Source organism: Meles meles, chromosome 5 (genome assembly GCF_922984935.1).
Source record: "Meles meles chromosome 5, mMelMel3.1 paternal haplotype, whole genome shotgun sequence".
Lineage (NCBI taxonomy): Eukaryota > Metazoa > Chordata > Mammalia > Carnivora > Mustelidae > Meles > Meles meles.
The window spans coordinates 147,392,033-147,409,641 of record NC_060070.1 but is presented as its reverse complement, the minus strand read 5'-3'; positions in this window follow the sequence as shown (position 1 = coordinate 147,409,641).

The following is a 17,609-nucleotide window of genomic DNA, read 5'->3' as shown; positions in this document are numbered from 1 at the left end:
ACTGAATACTTTGTTACAAAGAATACTAATACTCAAGAAGCTACATAAAAGGCTTTGTTACAAAGAATACTGAAGTCACTGAATCAGCTATGAAAACCAGCATTTGGGTCCCTTACACAATTGGAAAAAGACACTTCTCATGGAGAAGCAATTCAAGAGTATGGATAAACAGATATTTGTACATCCATGTTCTTACTACTATGATTCATAACAGCCAAAGGCTGGAAGAAACCCATTCATGCTGTTGATAAATGAACAAAATGGCCTATCCATGCAATGGAATATGGTCTTAAAAACTCTGACACCTGCTACAAGATGGATGGGCCTTGAGACCATTATGCTCAATGAAATAAACCAGTCACCCCCCAACAAATAAATAAGTAAATAAATAAATACTGTATGATTCTACTAATCGAATACTACAAGAGTCAAATTCATAGAAACAGTTAGAATGCTGACTGCCAGGGCCTGAGGGGAAGGCAGAATGAGGAGTTAGTATTTAATGGATACAACTCCAGTTTGGGAAGAAGAATTATAGAGATGGATAGTGGGAAGGGGATGGTCGTGCAAGCCTATACTCAGTACCACTCAACTATACATAATTTCACACAGCTAGAATAATAAATTTTAGATTTTGCCACAAGATAAAAAATATTCAGTACCTACAATCCATACAAAAGAAAAGCAGGTAGTTATCAAAGAACTTGGGCTAAAGAAACAGTTCATCTAGATAATTTTGAGAAGAGAGACCCTCAGGGGTCAATACATCCTCAATTCTCTTTAATTACAAATTTAGAAAAACAAAAACAAAACCTCCCCCTTGTTTTAGCCAAGTATTTCACCTTCATGTGAAAATCGGTCTTCCCAAGAAATTAAAGGGAGAAATATTCAAACTCTATTTCTACTCCAAGGGTCAGTCCTGTAACACACACACATTTTGTTTGAGCACTTTGCTCTTTTCAGCAGAGACACAACAGAAAAATGACAGGATCCAAAGCTACAGTCTCAAAATGGGACTTGAGCCATCCATAATCTTTACTGTCAAAGCAATGCCTAATAAACTTCAGTTAGGTTAATTCCATTAAGATCTAACATTGTTATCCTTTTTAAGTGAAAACACATTTAATTAGATCATTGGAACGAACGAAGAGGCAGTCTGGTTCTGCCGTTTCAGTATCTGTTTCTGCGGTCATATGGACATGCTCTGAGCGTGGATAGGACTACTTGCTTCTGGTACTTTCTCTCGTCCTTTCTCTTGGCCTTTCCCTGCAGCCTTACTGAAATTTGATAATACCTACCTACCTACCTACCTACCTACCAAAGAGCTCTCAAGGGGAGAATAGGAAGATGAGAAGACACTTTCCCCATCACTACCACATCCTCATCCCACACCTCCAGGGACAGAAGCTTCCAGGAAGGAGTCCTTCTGCCAAGTTAGTCTACTGCATATCTGACTCTCCATTACTTCTAGAACACTCACGAGCTAACTGGGCAGACCATCCTTAATCCTAGAAAAGAGTAAGAATAGACATTATAACTTTGATCTCAGGATTGAAGAAGAACAGAAAATGACTTCGTGGGCAAGAAGACGGGACGGGATGGTTGAACATCTGGACTGGTTTTGACAAAGGAGAATTTACTCTGTCAAGTTACATACAGACATTACATACTTTTGTAATAAGTAGAAAACAAAAGGTAATATGATCCACAATTGTTAAATTTGGGGAGTGCTAGAAACCTGAATGATCGAAATCCACTAATAAGAACTTGTTCAGCAGATGTGGAACTCACTTCATGTGTCTTCTTGAAACATTATCTCTACTTAGTAGAGTCAACCTCTTGGCACTGGTCTATTCATTTGACTTAGTACGATCTGGGAGGTTAAACACGAAAGGTTAATAAAATTGAATTATTTTTCTAATTTCCTTTTTTTAAAGATTTTGTTTTTATTTATTTGAGATAAAGGGTGAGAGAGCAGAAGCAGGGGGCAGAGAGAGAGGGAGAAACAGACTCCTTGCTCAGCAGGGAGCCCGATGCAGGGCTGTATCCCAGGACCCTGGGATCATGACCAGAGCCAAAGGCAGATGTTCAACCCACTGAACCACCTGGGTGCCCCCATTTTTCCGATTTTTCAAAGATTTTTTTTTATTTCATTCTGATTATAGGTTTTGCTAGAATTAAAAATGGGTGGCATATGAATATTTGGTCTTCCTGGCAGGAAATTTGCATATCAACAGTAAACATTTTTTTAATCACGTAACTCATATGGTAATCACATGAAAAAGAGCTTTCGCTTTTCTCTTGGTGAGAGAAAAATTTGTAGAGGGGCTAAGAATCAAAACTCCAAGGCCAACACCTCAACCTGCTACATCGTGATGGGTCCACAGAACAGTCTGAGCTATACACATAAATGTGTATTTTCCTAAAAGGCACGTTAAACCGTCGACCGTGACCAATCAGGTTTTAAACGTCTGCTGTCAATTAAGAATAAATAAATTCCTGAATGATTAATTTTTTTTTCCCATTATGGAAAATGAAATCGGGTCTTATTTCTGCCACATCTGCCATGAGAAGGGAGAAAGAAAGGGCATGAAATAAAATAAGCATTGGCATCAAGCAAAGCTTACCTCCTCCCCATATTTTTTATTGGAAAAATAAAATTTGTTTTCCAGTAAGATATTTCATTTTTTAAAAAAATCTGTTTCTACTCAAAGCTAGAGTTCTATTTATTTTTAAATGAGGCACAGGAAACCTCCCCAGTGTAACTCAGATTTACATCTGGCTAATCCTCTGAACACAACCCACCAAGTTCAGGCTGTTTATTTCTGAGTTCTGTGATTTTTGGATAACACGTGTGAGAGATAGCAAATTAACTACAGCTAGTCAGCAGCAAGGCGGCAAAAGATGTCTTGGGAAGCAAGTGGAAGCAAATCCTACAAGTCAATTTCTAGTCACACTTGCCAGAAACTTGGGGGGAAAGATGACCAGTCCTGCCAAGAAAAATCAGGGGTGGAACTTGTTTCCCTTTTTCCATGGAATATTTCAACACTCCACCAACAAATACAGCTCAATCTTTCCTTTCCATAACTTCGAGACTGCAGGGAAGGTTCTGGTCTCATTGATAGCCTTAGAAACATTAAAACAGCCCACACTGCAAAAAAATCAGTCTCTCGGGGTCCCCTTCCTGGAGCAATCTCCACTTACATGAAGGGGAACCCCAGAGGTTCAGAGGGCAGGGGTCACTTGCAAGCTATAGAAACACATATTGCCCCCCCTTCCCCAACCCCAAAACACCTGCAGGTGTCTCAAGAAAACGAAATCGAATCTCTGTACCTAGAAGTGGCCAGGAATATTGTGGAATGGGTCAGCCTCCGCTGCGAAGAGAACTGATGGCTTAAAGCACCACTGTTCGGAAAACACCTACTCATTTGAAGAGTAAGACCCCGGGGTGAGGGTGGGAGTGGGGCGGGGGGAACGGGACACTCTTGCCTTGGATTTTTCTTCTCCTTTCTTACCTCAATCCCAAACCAAAAAAATCACTGGTTCTGAACCAGGGCCACCAGCAGACTCACCTGGAGAGCCTCGAGGCAGGCCTGATGCTGATGCTGGGACCAAGCCCGTCCCTTCCCCCACCAGCTCCCAAATCCATTTGAAACTGTGGTCTCTTGAGGTCAGGACAGGGGACCATGTCTTTCTAAAAGCCTCCGGGGTGCAACCAGCAGTTGAGAAGCCCAGCTTTTACAAGTGCGCTTTTGAAAAATTTGATTTCTCGGGGCACCTGGGTGGCTCAGTGGGTTAAAGCCTCTGCCTTCGGCTCAGGTCATGATCCCAGGGTCCTGGGATGGAGCCCAGCGTTGGTCTCTCTGCTCCGCAGGGAGCCTGCTTCCCCCTCTCTCTCTGCCTACTTGTGATCTCTGTCTGTCAAATAAATAAATAAAATCTTAAAACAAAAAGAAAGAAAAAGTTGATTTCTCTACCAAACACGCTCAAACAAAGCTCTCTTTTCAGTCCATCTGTCCTGTCATTGCCTTGAGGACCATGAAGTTCTGGGCATTTTGTGCGGCTGCTGCAGGGCTGGCTTCCCCACCTGGGAGCAGGCTGAGCTTGCCTCTCTCTGTGGCTACAGATGGAAGTGGGCTTGGTACAGGACCCAGAAGGCAACCGAAGCCTTACACTTCAACTTGGCCATTAGAAAGCAGAAGCTCCCACGTCCCTCTACTCACATTGGCGCCCCAGAACCCGAACCTGCGCGTTTTTCCACACCAAGCCATTCTGCGGATCTCGATGGACACGCATTCCGCGAACTGCGACTGAACTCAATTCCGACCCTGCCTACCGCTGCGTAGACCCCGCGGGTGAGGGGCTCCGGCCCGCACAACTGCTTCCCACCCCAAAACGCCACCTGCGAGTCCCGGCCACCGCGGGGAACTCCGACCGACCAGCTGTCAAAATCAGGGGTTCCCCCAACTCCTTTCTCGGGCTCCAGAATTTCCTAGAACGGTTGGAAGAACTCAGGAAAGCCGTGGACTCACCAGATCACCGGGGTATTAGGAAGGCTGCAACTCAGGGCCGGCCGGAAGGAGGAGAGGCCTGCAGCGAGGGGCGGACGGAGGCCACCTGCCATGCTCAGCGCCCAACACCTCCAACAGGTTCAACCCAGAAGCTCTCCAAACCCCTGCTCCTGGGGTAGGCATAATGAACTAAATGATTGGCCACTGGTGTTTAACTCAACCTCCAGCCCCTTCTCGCCTTCCTGGAGGTCAGGGGGCGGAGCTTGTAAGCACCAGTCCTCTAATCACGCGGTGGTTCCCCAGGCAACCGGCCCCCATAATTAGAGGCTTTCCAAGAGTTGCCTTATTAACAGAAACTCAGGTGTGGTTGGAAGGGGCTTGTTTTGAATCACCAGACATACCACCCCAGAGCTGTTTCAGGACCAGGGAACAATAACCAGATATTAAAACAAAACAAACAAACAAACAAACAAACAAATGCTTCTGTTTGTCTTAGGATACTACAAGGGGTTTAGGAGCGCTGACCAGGAGCCAGGGACGAAGAGCTACATGTTTATTTCTTATTGTACCGCGGTGACCCAGTGAAGTGCACCATCTCCTTTATTTTGAGCATCTTGGATATGCTTTGGTGTTAAACACAATGACAAACATAAAATAGGGTGTATAGAGAGTAAAACCTGGTGGTTTTCCCAAGACCAGGATTTCCCTTCCTTCACCCCACCATGCACTAGAATCGCCTAGAAAATCACTCCACGCTCCCTTCGGTAGTTCAGCTGGTGGAGCCGAGGACTGTATAGACTCTCCAGCCCCAAATCTCTGATTCCATCTGGGGCAGATTAATAATGCAACTATTTGAATTTCTAACAAGTTGCATTTCTAACCTCAGGACCACACCTTGAGAACCACTGCTCCAGATGAAACGGGTGCCTTCAAACGTTCGAAATACCAGAGATTTATTTTTATTTTTTTTCCTGCGGTTTGATGAGGATAAAATTAACATACAGCACTGTTTACATTTAAGGTGTAGAGCATAATGATTTGACTTCCACATGTTTTGAAGTGATCACCACAATAAGTTTAGTTAAGATCCATCATCTCAGATAGGTACTAAAAAAGGAGAGAGAAAGAGGAGAAAGGAAAAGAGAAGAAAAAAATGTTTTTTCCTTGTGATGAGAACCCTTAGGATCTACTCTCTCAACAACTTTCAAATACGCCAACAGCGGCGCTGACCATGGTCACCATGTTGTACGTGACATCCCTAAGATTTGTTATTATAGTATCTGTACAATGGGAATATTGAACAGACTGGATAGTTCATATAAAAGAATTATTGTTGGGGCACCTGGGTGGCTCAGTCTTGGTTAAGCATCCAACTCGTGATTTCGGCTCAGGTCAGGATCTCATCGGTTGTGAGATTAAGCCTCACGTCAAGCCCGGAGTCTGGCTCCAAGGTCAACACAGTAACCTTGAGATTCTTTCTCCTTCTCCCTCTGGGCCTCCTCCCACCCAATAAATAAATAAAATCTTTTTTAAAAATTACAGCTACCTATTGTTTTAGGCATGAAAACAGTATTGTATTTATGTTTAAAAAAACAAAGAGTTCTTATCTTTAAGAGTTAGGCATTGAAAAAGTTTAACTTGATACCTGCCTTGTACCCAAAGCCTCTCCTCATGGTAGGGTTTACCATTCCCAGGCATGTTTTCTATCACAACATGCATGGATGAGTAGATAAAGATAAAAACAAAAATATAACACAGTACTAACATAGATAAGAAACTATAATAAAAGCAAAAGGAAAACCATCAGAGGGAGGGTGGCCATTAGGATCTTTAGGGCAGCCCAGGACGGAGTAAGAACCAGACTGTAGCCACAAAAGGAATCCGTATGACCTTTTATCGGGAAATCTTCCCCACCCCAAAAGTCTCTTACCTGAGCATGCAGGGTGCTAAGGCTTCCGTAGTCACCTGAGAGTACTAGGAGAGAAAGGGACACTGAGTCAAAAGTTGTCAGAGTAAACAGAAGGACACAGCAGAGTGACATTTTGGTACACATTTTGGTCTACCTTGAAGGTTTCTAGAGGAACATTTTTTTTTTTAAAGATTTTTTATTTATTTATTTGACAGAGAGAGAGAGATCACAAGTAGGCAGAGAGAGAGGAGGAAGCAGGCTCCCTGCGGAGCAGAGAACCCGATGCGGGGCTCGATCCCAGGACCCTGAGACCATGACCTGAGCCGAAGGCAGCGGCTTAATCCACTGAGCCACCCAGGCGCCCTAGAGGAACATTCTTTATTAAACACATAAGAATGGCCTTGGACTTGCCTCCTATCGCAAGGCAATGCAAGCACGTCTCCCCCCTGTTGTGGGGCTAGACGTCATGATGTGAAAAACGAAGGGTTTTAGGTGTTCATAGTGTCTACCCAAGCTAACAGTGCTGCTCCTGAAAAAACACTGGCCCTGGGATGCAATCAGAAGCAAAGAGAGAACGCGGACATACACATATATGCTAGCCCCGACTGTCTGTTGCTTATTTCATTTGCCCTCTAAAACCATTTTTGTAAGGCTAGTCTCGATAGCAACAGAAGGCTCTGGACAGAGAGACTGGCTGAGAGCAGACAGGAACTCGCCCAGGCTCATAGGGCCAGCAGTAGCAGAGCTATAGATCAAAACCGGGAGCTGGCTGACCCCAGAAGGACGTGCTTCCCACGCCGCCGGGGGGCAGTTTGCGGAGCGCCATCCTGTAGCTCACAGGGTCACATCAAAGCCACGGTGAACTCTGACTCCGGGACTTACAGAGACGTGCGAGGTGATATCAAGGGTGAAGTCTGACTTATTTTTTTAAAAAATCTCTTTTTAAAATTCTTTGTCAAAATGTATTTGATTACGGAAATAATTGCCCAATACTCAAAAAAAAATTAGCTTATGATGTTTCTAATTTTTTTAAAAAGATTTTATTTCTTTATTTCTCAGAGTGAGCACAGACAGAGTGGCAGCAGAGGCAGAGGGAGAAGCAGGCTCCCCGCTGAGCAAGGAGCCGGATGCGGGACTTGATCCCAGGACGCTGGGATCATGATCTGAGCCGAAGGCAGCCGCTTAACCAACTGAGCCACCCAGGCGTCCCTGTTACTAATTTTTTTATTCAAATAATGTATACTTCCCTTTCTCTAATATTCTTCATTTAAAAAAAAAAAAAAAGCACAGTTTATAAGGGCAGGTTATGTCTGCATGTAACAAAGGGAAGAAGCTTGGAGGTTTTTCCCTCCCTTAAAATTTTTAAGGACTACACCCCCCAGACTACTTATTTTCTAAGCATCTGGTTCCGCAAGCAAAGTTACTGGCAAGTCATGAAAGATCTAACTATCTCACATAGTGGCTCCTTTTTTTTCTTTCTTTTCTTTTCTTTTTTTTTTAAAGAAAATAAAATTCTAGAGATTAGAAATACACCACGTTTCCTCTTCGGCCAACGCAACAAAACAGCTCCAGTGGGTGACCACGCTGCATAGAGCAATGGTCTCCCTCTCTGAGGCTCAAGGTCATTTTTCGCTACGCACACTCGTCCACTGAATCAGGTGGCAAGACAACCTATTAGATAGATCAGTGGTCTGATGTAGGACACAGCTGCTCTGCTCCCTCCAGGCTTAAAATAATTCAGCACTATCAACCTCCCCCATGAAGTACAATTAATTTTACGAAATGGAGAAAATAAGGATTTTATTTAAAACGGCTGACACGCGACACACAGCAGAAAATACCAACGGTGCACACGACGCCAGCGTGCCCGGCTCCCACTGACCTCAAGGTGCTAATGAGGGAGTTCTGCAAAGAGGGCATGAAAAAGGAGCCTACATTTAGCCAGCCCTGACCCCAATCCAAACTTTTCTCCCACAGCACAGCAGGAGGGCCTTGCTAATTGGAATGTGCAGAACACGTGGCCCAGGATATGTTTCCTTAGCATGCACCCACAGAGTGCCCTCCACGACACACGCGCGTGCACGCGCACGCACACACCCCACTCCGATTCCTTCGCTTTAAAAAGAAAATTATGTGCACAATAAATGTGGGTTTAAAAACTAAAGTATGAGTTTGGGGGGTAAAACATACACACACACACGTGGAAATGGTTTTCAAGAGCACAGATCTGCCCCCCCCACCAACCCCCAAGACAGGCGGTATCGACCAGACACAGAAACAACAAAGATCTGGGGTAAAAAGGGACCCTCTAATCACATTAGCTTGTAGTTCTCAAGGAAGATGGTTGCTCTGGATTTCCCTTTATACATAGCAACTTCAAAAAATCCCCATTTTCTTAGTACATCTTTATGTAGGGAAAGCCTGCGTGCCTTTGAAGCCTCAGCACAAAACAAACAGGAGTCTTTACAAGTCCTGTCCGACCACCCAGGGAGAATCAAATAGTATTTTTTCTCCAGCAGGCCACCCCAGGATACTGGGAATAAAAAGGAAATGGAGGAACTCATCATGTAACCGGGATGTATTTTTCTAGTGCCGTTATAGGCTGTTTTAATCTAAATATTATGGTGTATTTTTCACTAGCAAAGCCAAGGCAGATCTAATTATTCATTTATTAATAGAAGAAGTTTTGAAAGAGCAGGAAATAGGTTAAAACCACGGGAACAGCACGGGCGGGGGGGCGGGGGGCGGTGCGGAGATTAAGGAATTTTCTTCTCAAAATCCCAAGCATGGAGAAAGGATTTTTAAAAGTGCTGACGGTGGAGAGGGGGCCCGCTGTGCCTGAGGACAAAAAGCCCTGGGACAAAACATCTCAAGGGCCAGACTGTTGGAGACACTAGGGGAGGGAGTTTCTGGACACCGCACTGAAAAGCTTAGTTGCAGGCAAGTGTTTTAGAATCATGAGAAGGTCTTAGAGTCATAAACATCCTAAAATGCACTCTTCTGGTCAAGGTGTGTCCCTGCACCAAATCTCCATGGGGGCCGAATGAAAACCAGATCCTATATAGCCAGACATCAGGGAAGTCCAACCAGCTTCCCACGCCAGGTTCCTACAGCGACCATTGGGCCCATGATGGGTGGCTGGAGCTCCTGGACGTTCCTCACAGACGCCCACACAGCGGGTCTTTTATTCTCCTGAAAGGCCCTGCCGGCCTCATCCCCCTCCTGACCCAACCTTTAGGGCAGATTAGAAAGAGGTGGACAGACCTTCTCCTAAATCCCGTCTCTGTCCCCCAACAGCCTGCCTGGTAGCTTTGGGCAAATTACGTCATCCTACTCTCCGCCTCGATTTCCCCATCTGCTCAATGGGGATATGAAAGCCCGTCTCGCTGTGAGAAACGACAGTGAACTACAAGGCAGGATGGAAATGAACAGATGCTCCTCAACTTAATGTGTTCCTTCCCTGCACTCACATAAAGGTCACCTCCGCCCGACTCCACCAGTCTCCCTTAACACGCGCACCCAAAAGACATCTTGCCCTTCTCTGAACTGCCCTCCGAGTCTCCGTGCCGCACTGTCTGCTCCCTGGCCACCCTCCACACGCACCCGGGCTCTCCCTCTGCCATCACCACACCCACCAGACGGTGCGCTCTTCGGAAGGAGGACACGTGTGTAACTCATATTTATATTCTCTCCAATGTCTCGTACATAATCAAATATAACCACCTCGGATTCTGATAGTAACAGAATATCTTAAATATTCTTTAGATATTCTAGATGTAACCCATCATTTTCTAACTGCGAAACCCCGTGAAATGAATGAGCACACTACGCCTAAGTCATAGTAACTCTTCCTACGGGACCAGCTGCAAAGGGTGGGCGGAGAGGTGGGTTCGGAATGGATGGATGGATGGACAGACAGACATAGGAACAAGTTCACCAGCCGTCAGCTACAACATCCAAGATTTTGTCAGCAACCCAAACCCGGGGGACTGCGTACCAACCCACCATCTCACCGCCACCCCAACCCTCGTGCTTTCTGCATCTACCGACCATTTCGGAACATCACGCCTTGGAGATTCCTTATGAAATCCAGATCGAGAAAATTCCCCACGCGAAAGGGCGTGAAACAATTCTCCTTCAACAGGAGGATCTCTCAATTAATTTGATGTCTAATCGGGTTCAACACTTTGCAAATAAGCAGCAGCTCACGCCACAGCTTTTACTGAAAGCCATGGGCGCCTGTCACGTGCTTGTCCCCACAGGAAGCCCACAGGCGGGCCCTCCCTGTGAAGAGCTCCAGCTCCCGATCCTCTCTCGTTCTCCTCCAACTCTGCCACCTCCATCTGTCCCTCCATTCCTTCCGTAAAGTGCAGTGCCGGCATGATAAGCCCCATCGCAGAGATAACGAGGGGGGGATTATGGAAAGGCAGATTGCAAAGCACTTGGCAAACACTTCAGTCTGAAGGTTTTGGATCTAGGAGCCCATTTCCCTTCCCTCTCTATGGTTCAGGAAATGTTGCAAACCTCTCAGATGGCAGGAGGCTCCAAACTAGGATCTGGGGCATAGGAAGAATTTTCCAGAACGTCAGCATGCAGAGCCACACGACTGACAGGAGACAGCCTGCTAACATTCTGGAGCGCTGCTGGGCTCTGTTCAGAAATGCCCTCCTCTCTCCATCCCTCTCTGAACTCATGGAAAATTCATGGTGTGAGGCTGTTGGTACTGGAGATAAGCTACGGAGAGCAAATTCAGAGCAACTGAAGACCACACGGCAAACGGCTAGAGCATTGTGCCCAATCACGGTCCTTTCCCTTGTGAGGTTCCAAGATACCCGAGGGGCACCCAAAGTCATTCATCAAGGCACTGCCTGTTGCACAGGACCTATTTGATGAGACTCTGGTGACCGTTCCAATGGCCACCCCAGGAGACACCCCTTCTGGCAACATCTGTACCCCCACACTCCGCTCTGTTTCTTACAGCATTCATTATTATGCCACATTAACTTGTACCTTTCTGTTTTTCCATTATTGCGAGTCTCTTCCACCAAAACGAAAGCTTCTTTAGGGCAATGGCCGTTTTCTTCCCTTCTAAGTCCCCAGTATCTAGAACTATGTCTATATTCTCAGTATCTAGATAGATGGCGAGTGAATATCTAAGCGGAATGATTGATACCCACTTCCCAGATCAGGAACCGGTCAACGTAGACCCAGTGTAGACCCAGTGTAGACCCAGTGTTACTAAGTTACAACAGTGGTTTCTCTTCTGCTAGTAACAGCAGACTGGAACCTGGCGTCTCTCCACCAATACCTGAAGTAACTCAGGAAGAAGCCCAGAGAAGGAACCAGGTGCTTCTAGAAAGTGGGAGAGCAGGTGGACAATGAGACGGTCCTGAGCCAGCTGGAGGGTAGAGGTCACTTTTACCCTAAAGCAAAAGCAGATTTAAGGAGGGTCACCACTGAGTACGGTCCCTGGACGAGTCCAGATGCCCAGGGCTCACCCTGTCCCTGGGGCTGGACCTGAAGGATGCCATCCTGCTCACAGCAGTGAGGACGCTGGGAGGGATGTCGTTTTCTTTCTGTGGCTTACCGGGGCCCCATGGCCCTCCAGAGAGTAGGACAAAGTAACAATCTTCCTAACAAAGAGAACTGGGAATGGGGGCAAAAATCAGGTAGGAGACCTTCGCTTTATTAGAAAATGTGCTTGTTGATCAATACAGAGTAAGAAGTTCTGGCTGCACAGAGGAAGAATTAGGAATACCTGATTGTAATTAATTAGTTAAGAACACCTGAAATCACAGGAATGTTTGCACCCATAACAAACTATATATACATTGTGTATCTTCTTTCTTCCGTGGTAAGTCATCTTTCAGGCAGGGGCACCCAGCCAGCTCTGTCCGTACAGCACGCAACTCTTGATCCTGGGGTTGTGAGTTCAAACCCCACGTTGGGCGTGGAGCCTACTTTAAAATAAACAAGTCACCCTTTAGGCAAAAACCCAGAACTGCCGTAACTATTAACTGGGCAGTGTGCAATTTTTTCGATTCTAAATTACTCTAACTTTTCACAAGCGCATCCGGGCGGAGAAGAATTTCAGCGCACTTGCAGCCTAAGAGAAACACACCGTTTTTCTTGCTCCTTGGAGAATAACTCAACAATGTAGCAGTTGCATACCGGTTCTGCTCTTCATCCTTTCCCCCACACTGAGAAATTCTCTCCACAAAATTGCTTTAAAGGGATACATTATGTATAATCACAATACACAGGAATGTCATCTACAGTTCATACTGTAGACTGTTTATACAGTAGACTGTAGACTGATCCTATAGAGGCGATGGTCTATTTATATGCCTTTCTGCTGTAGGTGCAAGAAAACCCAATAGGCACGCTAGAAAATGCTGCGGGACCGCCCCCGTCTGCGCATAAGCAAGCCTCAGCTCCCTCGCACATAGATATACTGATTTGTGGGCGTCCGCGGTCCCTTGCCCCGGTCTCCAGATGCAGGAAGGAGAGTGGGATCTTTGCAGCCCAGAAGAGAAGCAAACATCGATAAGTAGTTGAGAAAGAAAGGGAGAGAGGAGGAGAGGCAGGGGTAAGGGACTGGAATAAAATATTAGACAGGGGGTTAAGAAAAAAAAAAAGATTAGGCGGGGGGCGGGGGGGGGGGGGACAGCCAGGCAAGCCAAGGGGGAATGCGGCCGCAAATGACCTTTGGCACCCAAATTGCACTGAATGTCTCGGAGGCCTCCAAACCAGGAACGAGTTTTCTAACAGGACACTTCTGGAAGAGAATCTGAGCCCTTTTTCCTCTTTCTTAAAGAACAGCAGTAGAGGGGCGCCTGGGTGGCTCAGTGGGTTAAGCCGCTGGCTTCGGCTCGGGTCGTGATCTCAGGGTCCTGGGATCGAGTCCCGCATCGGGCTCTCTGCTCAGCAGCGAGCCTGCTTCCCTCTCTCTCTCTCTCTCTCTGCCTGCCTCTCTGTCTACTTGTGATCTCTCTCTCTGTCAAATATAAAAAAAAAAAAAAAAAAATAGGTCATTTGCAAAACTGAAAAAGCATGATCCTTTAAAAAAAAAAAAAAGTACACTCCATCATCCCACGGTACAGAAAAATTGGGGAACCACTGTCCTGAAATAAGAGTTAAAGAAATACTGATATTTAAAAAAGGAAAAAAAAAAAAAAAAAGAACAGCAGTAGAATCTGCCAAACTAGGTCCTGGACTGCCCATCTATCTTCTTCCTCCCCACCTACAGAGGTCCCCTTCGCTCTGTCATGGTAAACAAACCCCTGCCCCTCACCAGATTCTCGGTTTCAATCATCATCAACGACAACAAAGACATTTGTGCCGGCTTGTCTGTGCGTGGCCCCTGCTAGACATTGTACAAACTCAAGTGAACAGACTCAGTCCCGCCTTGGAGGCCCCTCCCGAAGAGATTATTGTTTGGTTTTATAAAATTTTACCACCAGGAAAACTCTGGGTCCGTGTCCTATTAACGGCAGGTCTGTGACTTTGGGTACAAAGAGCGGCACATCTTAGAAGCCCCCGGGAAATCAAAGTCAACTCTCTCACACCCAGGCCCTGTCCACCCGTGCACAAGCCACAAAATACATTTCCAAACCATGAAACCCACTCCTTTTGAGGAATGGCCTCCTTTCTTCTTTTTCCAATGCATTGGAGTTGTCTTTGCAATCCTGAAATAGCATGGTCTCATTGAGGGCGCAGCCAAGCAGAGCTCAATAAATATCTGAACCGTGTCTTACTGACACACATTAAATAATTATATCCCAGGATAATTATGCTGGACATACCACTTTACCTATGGAAAGGTTCAGGTGCAAAAAATACATAAAATGGAAAACAGAACGGGGGCACTATGATGTCTGTTTTCCAAGGGTAAGGGGGGGGTCTTCTTTTCAGTAAATCCATGTTAAAAGTTCAATTTTCTTTACGGTACTTCTGTGCTTATGTTTTAAGATGCCATCAGCTCTGAACTACTTTCGTCCAGAAAATAAAAAATTCCTGGGATTTTCTTGTAGGGAAGTTCAAATGGTAAAAGAACATTTGATATTTTCGGTTTTCCTAAAGATCAGAAGGACTTTCAGAATAATGCATTTTTCCCTCAACAAAGGGCATCTGCAAAGCTTAGTCTGCTGAAAAAAATCATTCTGACAGTCTTAATGTATTCTTTTCAGGAAAGCTCTGTTCAGAGACTTCCACCAAAAAAAAAAAAAAAAAAAAAAAAAAAAAAAAAAAGTACCCCAGGAAAGCACCAATCTAAATCACTATAGCTTCTTGTAAGTAGATGAGGCCAAAGTATTTTCAATATACTCTAGACACTAGATTATGGGGAGGAAGGAGATAAGAATAAAAATCTCGAATATTACATATTTTTTACAATCCCTTGATAAACCAGTACTAAAACAAATATTTGAACGGTTTGCCAGTCTTTCAAAGAACATCTTTTGGAATCCAGCTGGAAGAGACAAAAACATCCCTGAGGTAGGAAATATAAAATTGCATCATTGTTGTGATGGAGAACAACAACCCCAACAACAAGAAAAATTATAGTAAGATATTAATAGAACAAGGCTCTTCTCATCCAGGACTCAGAATACTTTCGCAAACATTTTCTGTTGCTGGGATGATACGACTGGGAACTCGTATATAAGGAATTTTAATGACTCGTCTCAGGTCACTGGCCATCTCGAGTGATAGATCAAAATGTAAATACTTGATTGTGGTCTCCTAATTTAAAGACTCAACCACGTAACCTTCAGTTAGTAATTTAGAGAATCCTATTTCGGAGTGATTTTCAGGGAGACCCATATTAGTCTTCCCATTAAATTCTGATTTTTGCCTTTTCACTCTGTTTGCATTGCTGGCACCATAGCCCACGCAAGGCGTAGGATAACTGGGGAAGCCCCTCGGTGTCTCCCTAAGAAGCCCTCTCCCGGGTCTTTCTCTCCTACCTCCCTCCAGCCCAGGTTAGGAAGCAAAACTCCCTCTTACACCTGTTTTATCATATCCTGCCCCAGGACAGGAAACAAGACGTTCCCCCTAGCCTGGCAGAATGTTTAAAGATAAAGATGGGTGATCTCATGCTTTTGTCATTCCCCCACAAACCCCTGACCCCGAACCCGGGACATCCCTGTTCTCCTTCTTTGTCGTCTGTTCCTGCTCCAGCGACCTTCGCCCAGAAGGCTACCGTCATTTCTAGTGGCCTTGGTTTCCTAAATAGACACTCAGGGAAGAATATATTCGTGTTGAAAAATCCTCGGAGCCCACTTAGTCTAACCCTGCCCCGGCCGCACAAGCCCGCGTTGCTGACAGCCAACTTCTCTTTCACATTTTCAGGAATGAAAAGTTCACTGCTCTGAGAAACAGTGCTTGGTCAAGCATTTTAATTGGGAGAACACCCTTGTCTGAGCTGAATTCTTGCATGGTCACTGGGACGTCCGCCCAACAGGCCTGGGTCTGCACCCCAGGCTGATCACAAGTGAACTTGCTCTGCGACAAGATGGTCTTGGCAATGTTTGAAAACCACTATAATGTTTATCCTTGATCTCCTCAGCTCCAAGGGCGTTTGGGGAGGCCTTTCCATCTTCTGCAGGAGTCCTGGTTGTCTAGGTCCTTTGCCATCCAAAAACCCCTCCAGTTCGGCACTGCCCAGTGAGCATCTCATGTCATGCACACGGAGAAAACGATAGTATCTATACAGCATACTGGGGAGAGAGGCAAGGGCGTGGGGCAGGGTTGGGGGGAAGGAGCTCGGGCCTGTAAACCACGTGTGGTTCCCAGATGGGAAGCACTGTGCTGACCTCACCGATCACTCTTTTAAAGTCTGCCACCCAAGACTGAACACACTCCGCACAGACCATCTCCAATCCAACGTATATCATCGGACGTCTCCCCACCAACTACAGTGAACATTCGCGTTCCCCCGGCCTGATGACCAAGTGCCTAGTCCCTTCTAGAGCATGATTTGACATTTGACTTCAGAACTTTGGATTCTTGTTTCCTTGGGGATTTTCCTGAAGGAGCCTCTAATTTCGTGCATCAGATTCACTTTTGCAAGGACTACGGCTTCCCCAGGAGCTGGGGGTCACTGTCAGGGCCCTCCAGCCCGTACGTCCACCAGGCGGGTCTGGGCACACAGTAGGGTCTCCTACAAACATGGGCAGAGCTGATACAGCCTCTGCCTGGGAGGGCACGGCTCACAGGCTACCGTCTGGTTCAAAAGATAGAACCGCACCTGAAGAGGAAGTTTATCGTTCTGTCTGTTTATTCAGGCCAAATCTAAACAATGACACAGACTTTCAGACTGAGAAACTTCGTACAAATAAATGCTTCCAGACAGGTCCAGACTGGGAAGGAGGGCTGTGGAATTCCATCCCCTATCTGGGTTATGAGGCCCAGACACTCGTCCCTCAAGTTATAAACACGACTAAATGATGTTGCATCGTTTTATTTAAAGCTCTGTTTGCTTTCAGATTAGACTTTAACATTTAATAAGTTTCCCATCAGAATATGGTCAGAGAGGAGAGTATTTTGATTTAAGCTTTATTTCAAGGATGAAACTCAAGCTGTGCTGGTTAAAACAGGCTCTAGTTATAATTCAGCCTCACAGTAAGGTCAAGACTCTTGGATTCCCCTAATCCTCTTCCTCTACAGCTGAAATGCCTGGGAATTCAGTGAATTTACATATTCTTCTCTGGCCATGGAGCTAAGTCACAGGGTCCCAGCCAAAGTCTGTCTCAGGCCTCCAGGTTCAGGATGGCTTGCTCTGAGACAGCTCGGCCCAAAATTCAACCTTGGGAGGGCAAACTTGAAGGTACCAATCCTGTCACAGGAAGTAACTTCCTTTCCTGGAGATGAGACCTCCCTCTCCTTTTCCTGCTCTCCCATCTCTCTCGTTACAAGCCTGTGCATTTGAAACTCCAGTAGATTAATGAGAAGTCGGCACTGGTCCCTCTGGACATGATCCATTTATAAGCGAGCTATGAGAACTTGGACACTTGACAGATCCTGGAGGAATGAAATACGAGGAGAGAAAAGGAAATCTGACACATGCAGAGAGACGGCTCTCGGGGTGGGGAGAAGCTCAGAGAGGGGAAAATATTAAGACAGGATGCGTCACACAAACTCAACAGATCACATCACTGAACAATAAAGACCAGCTTCTCCATTAAAGT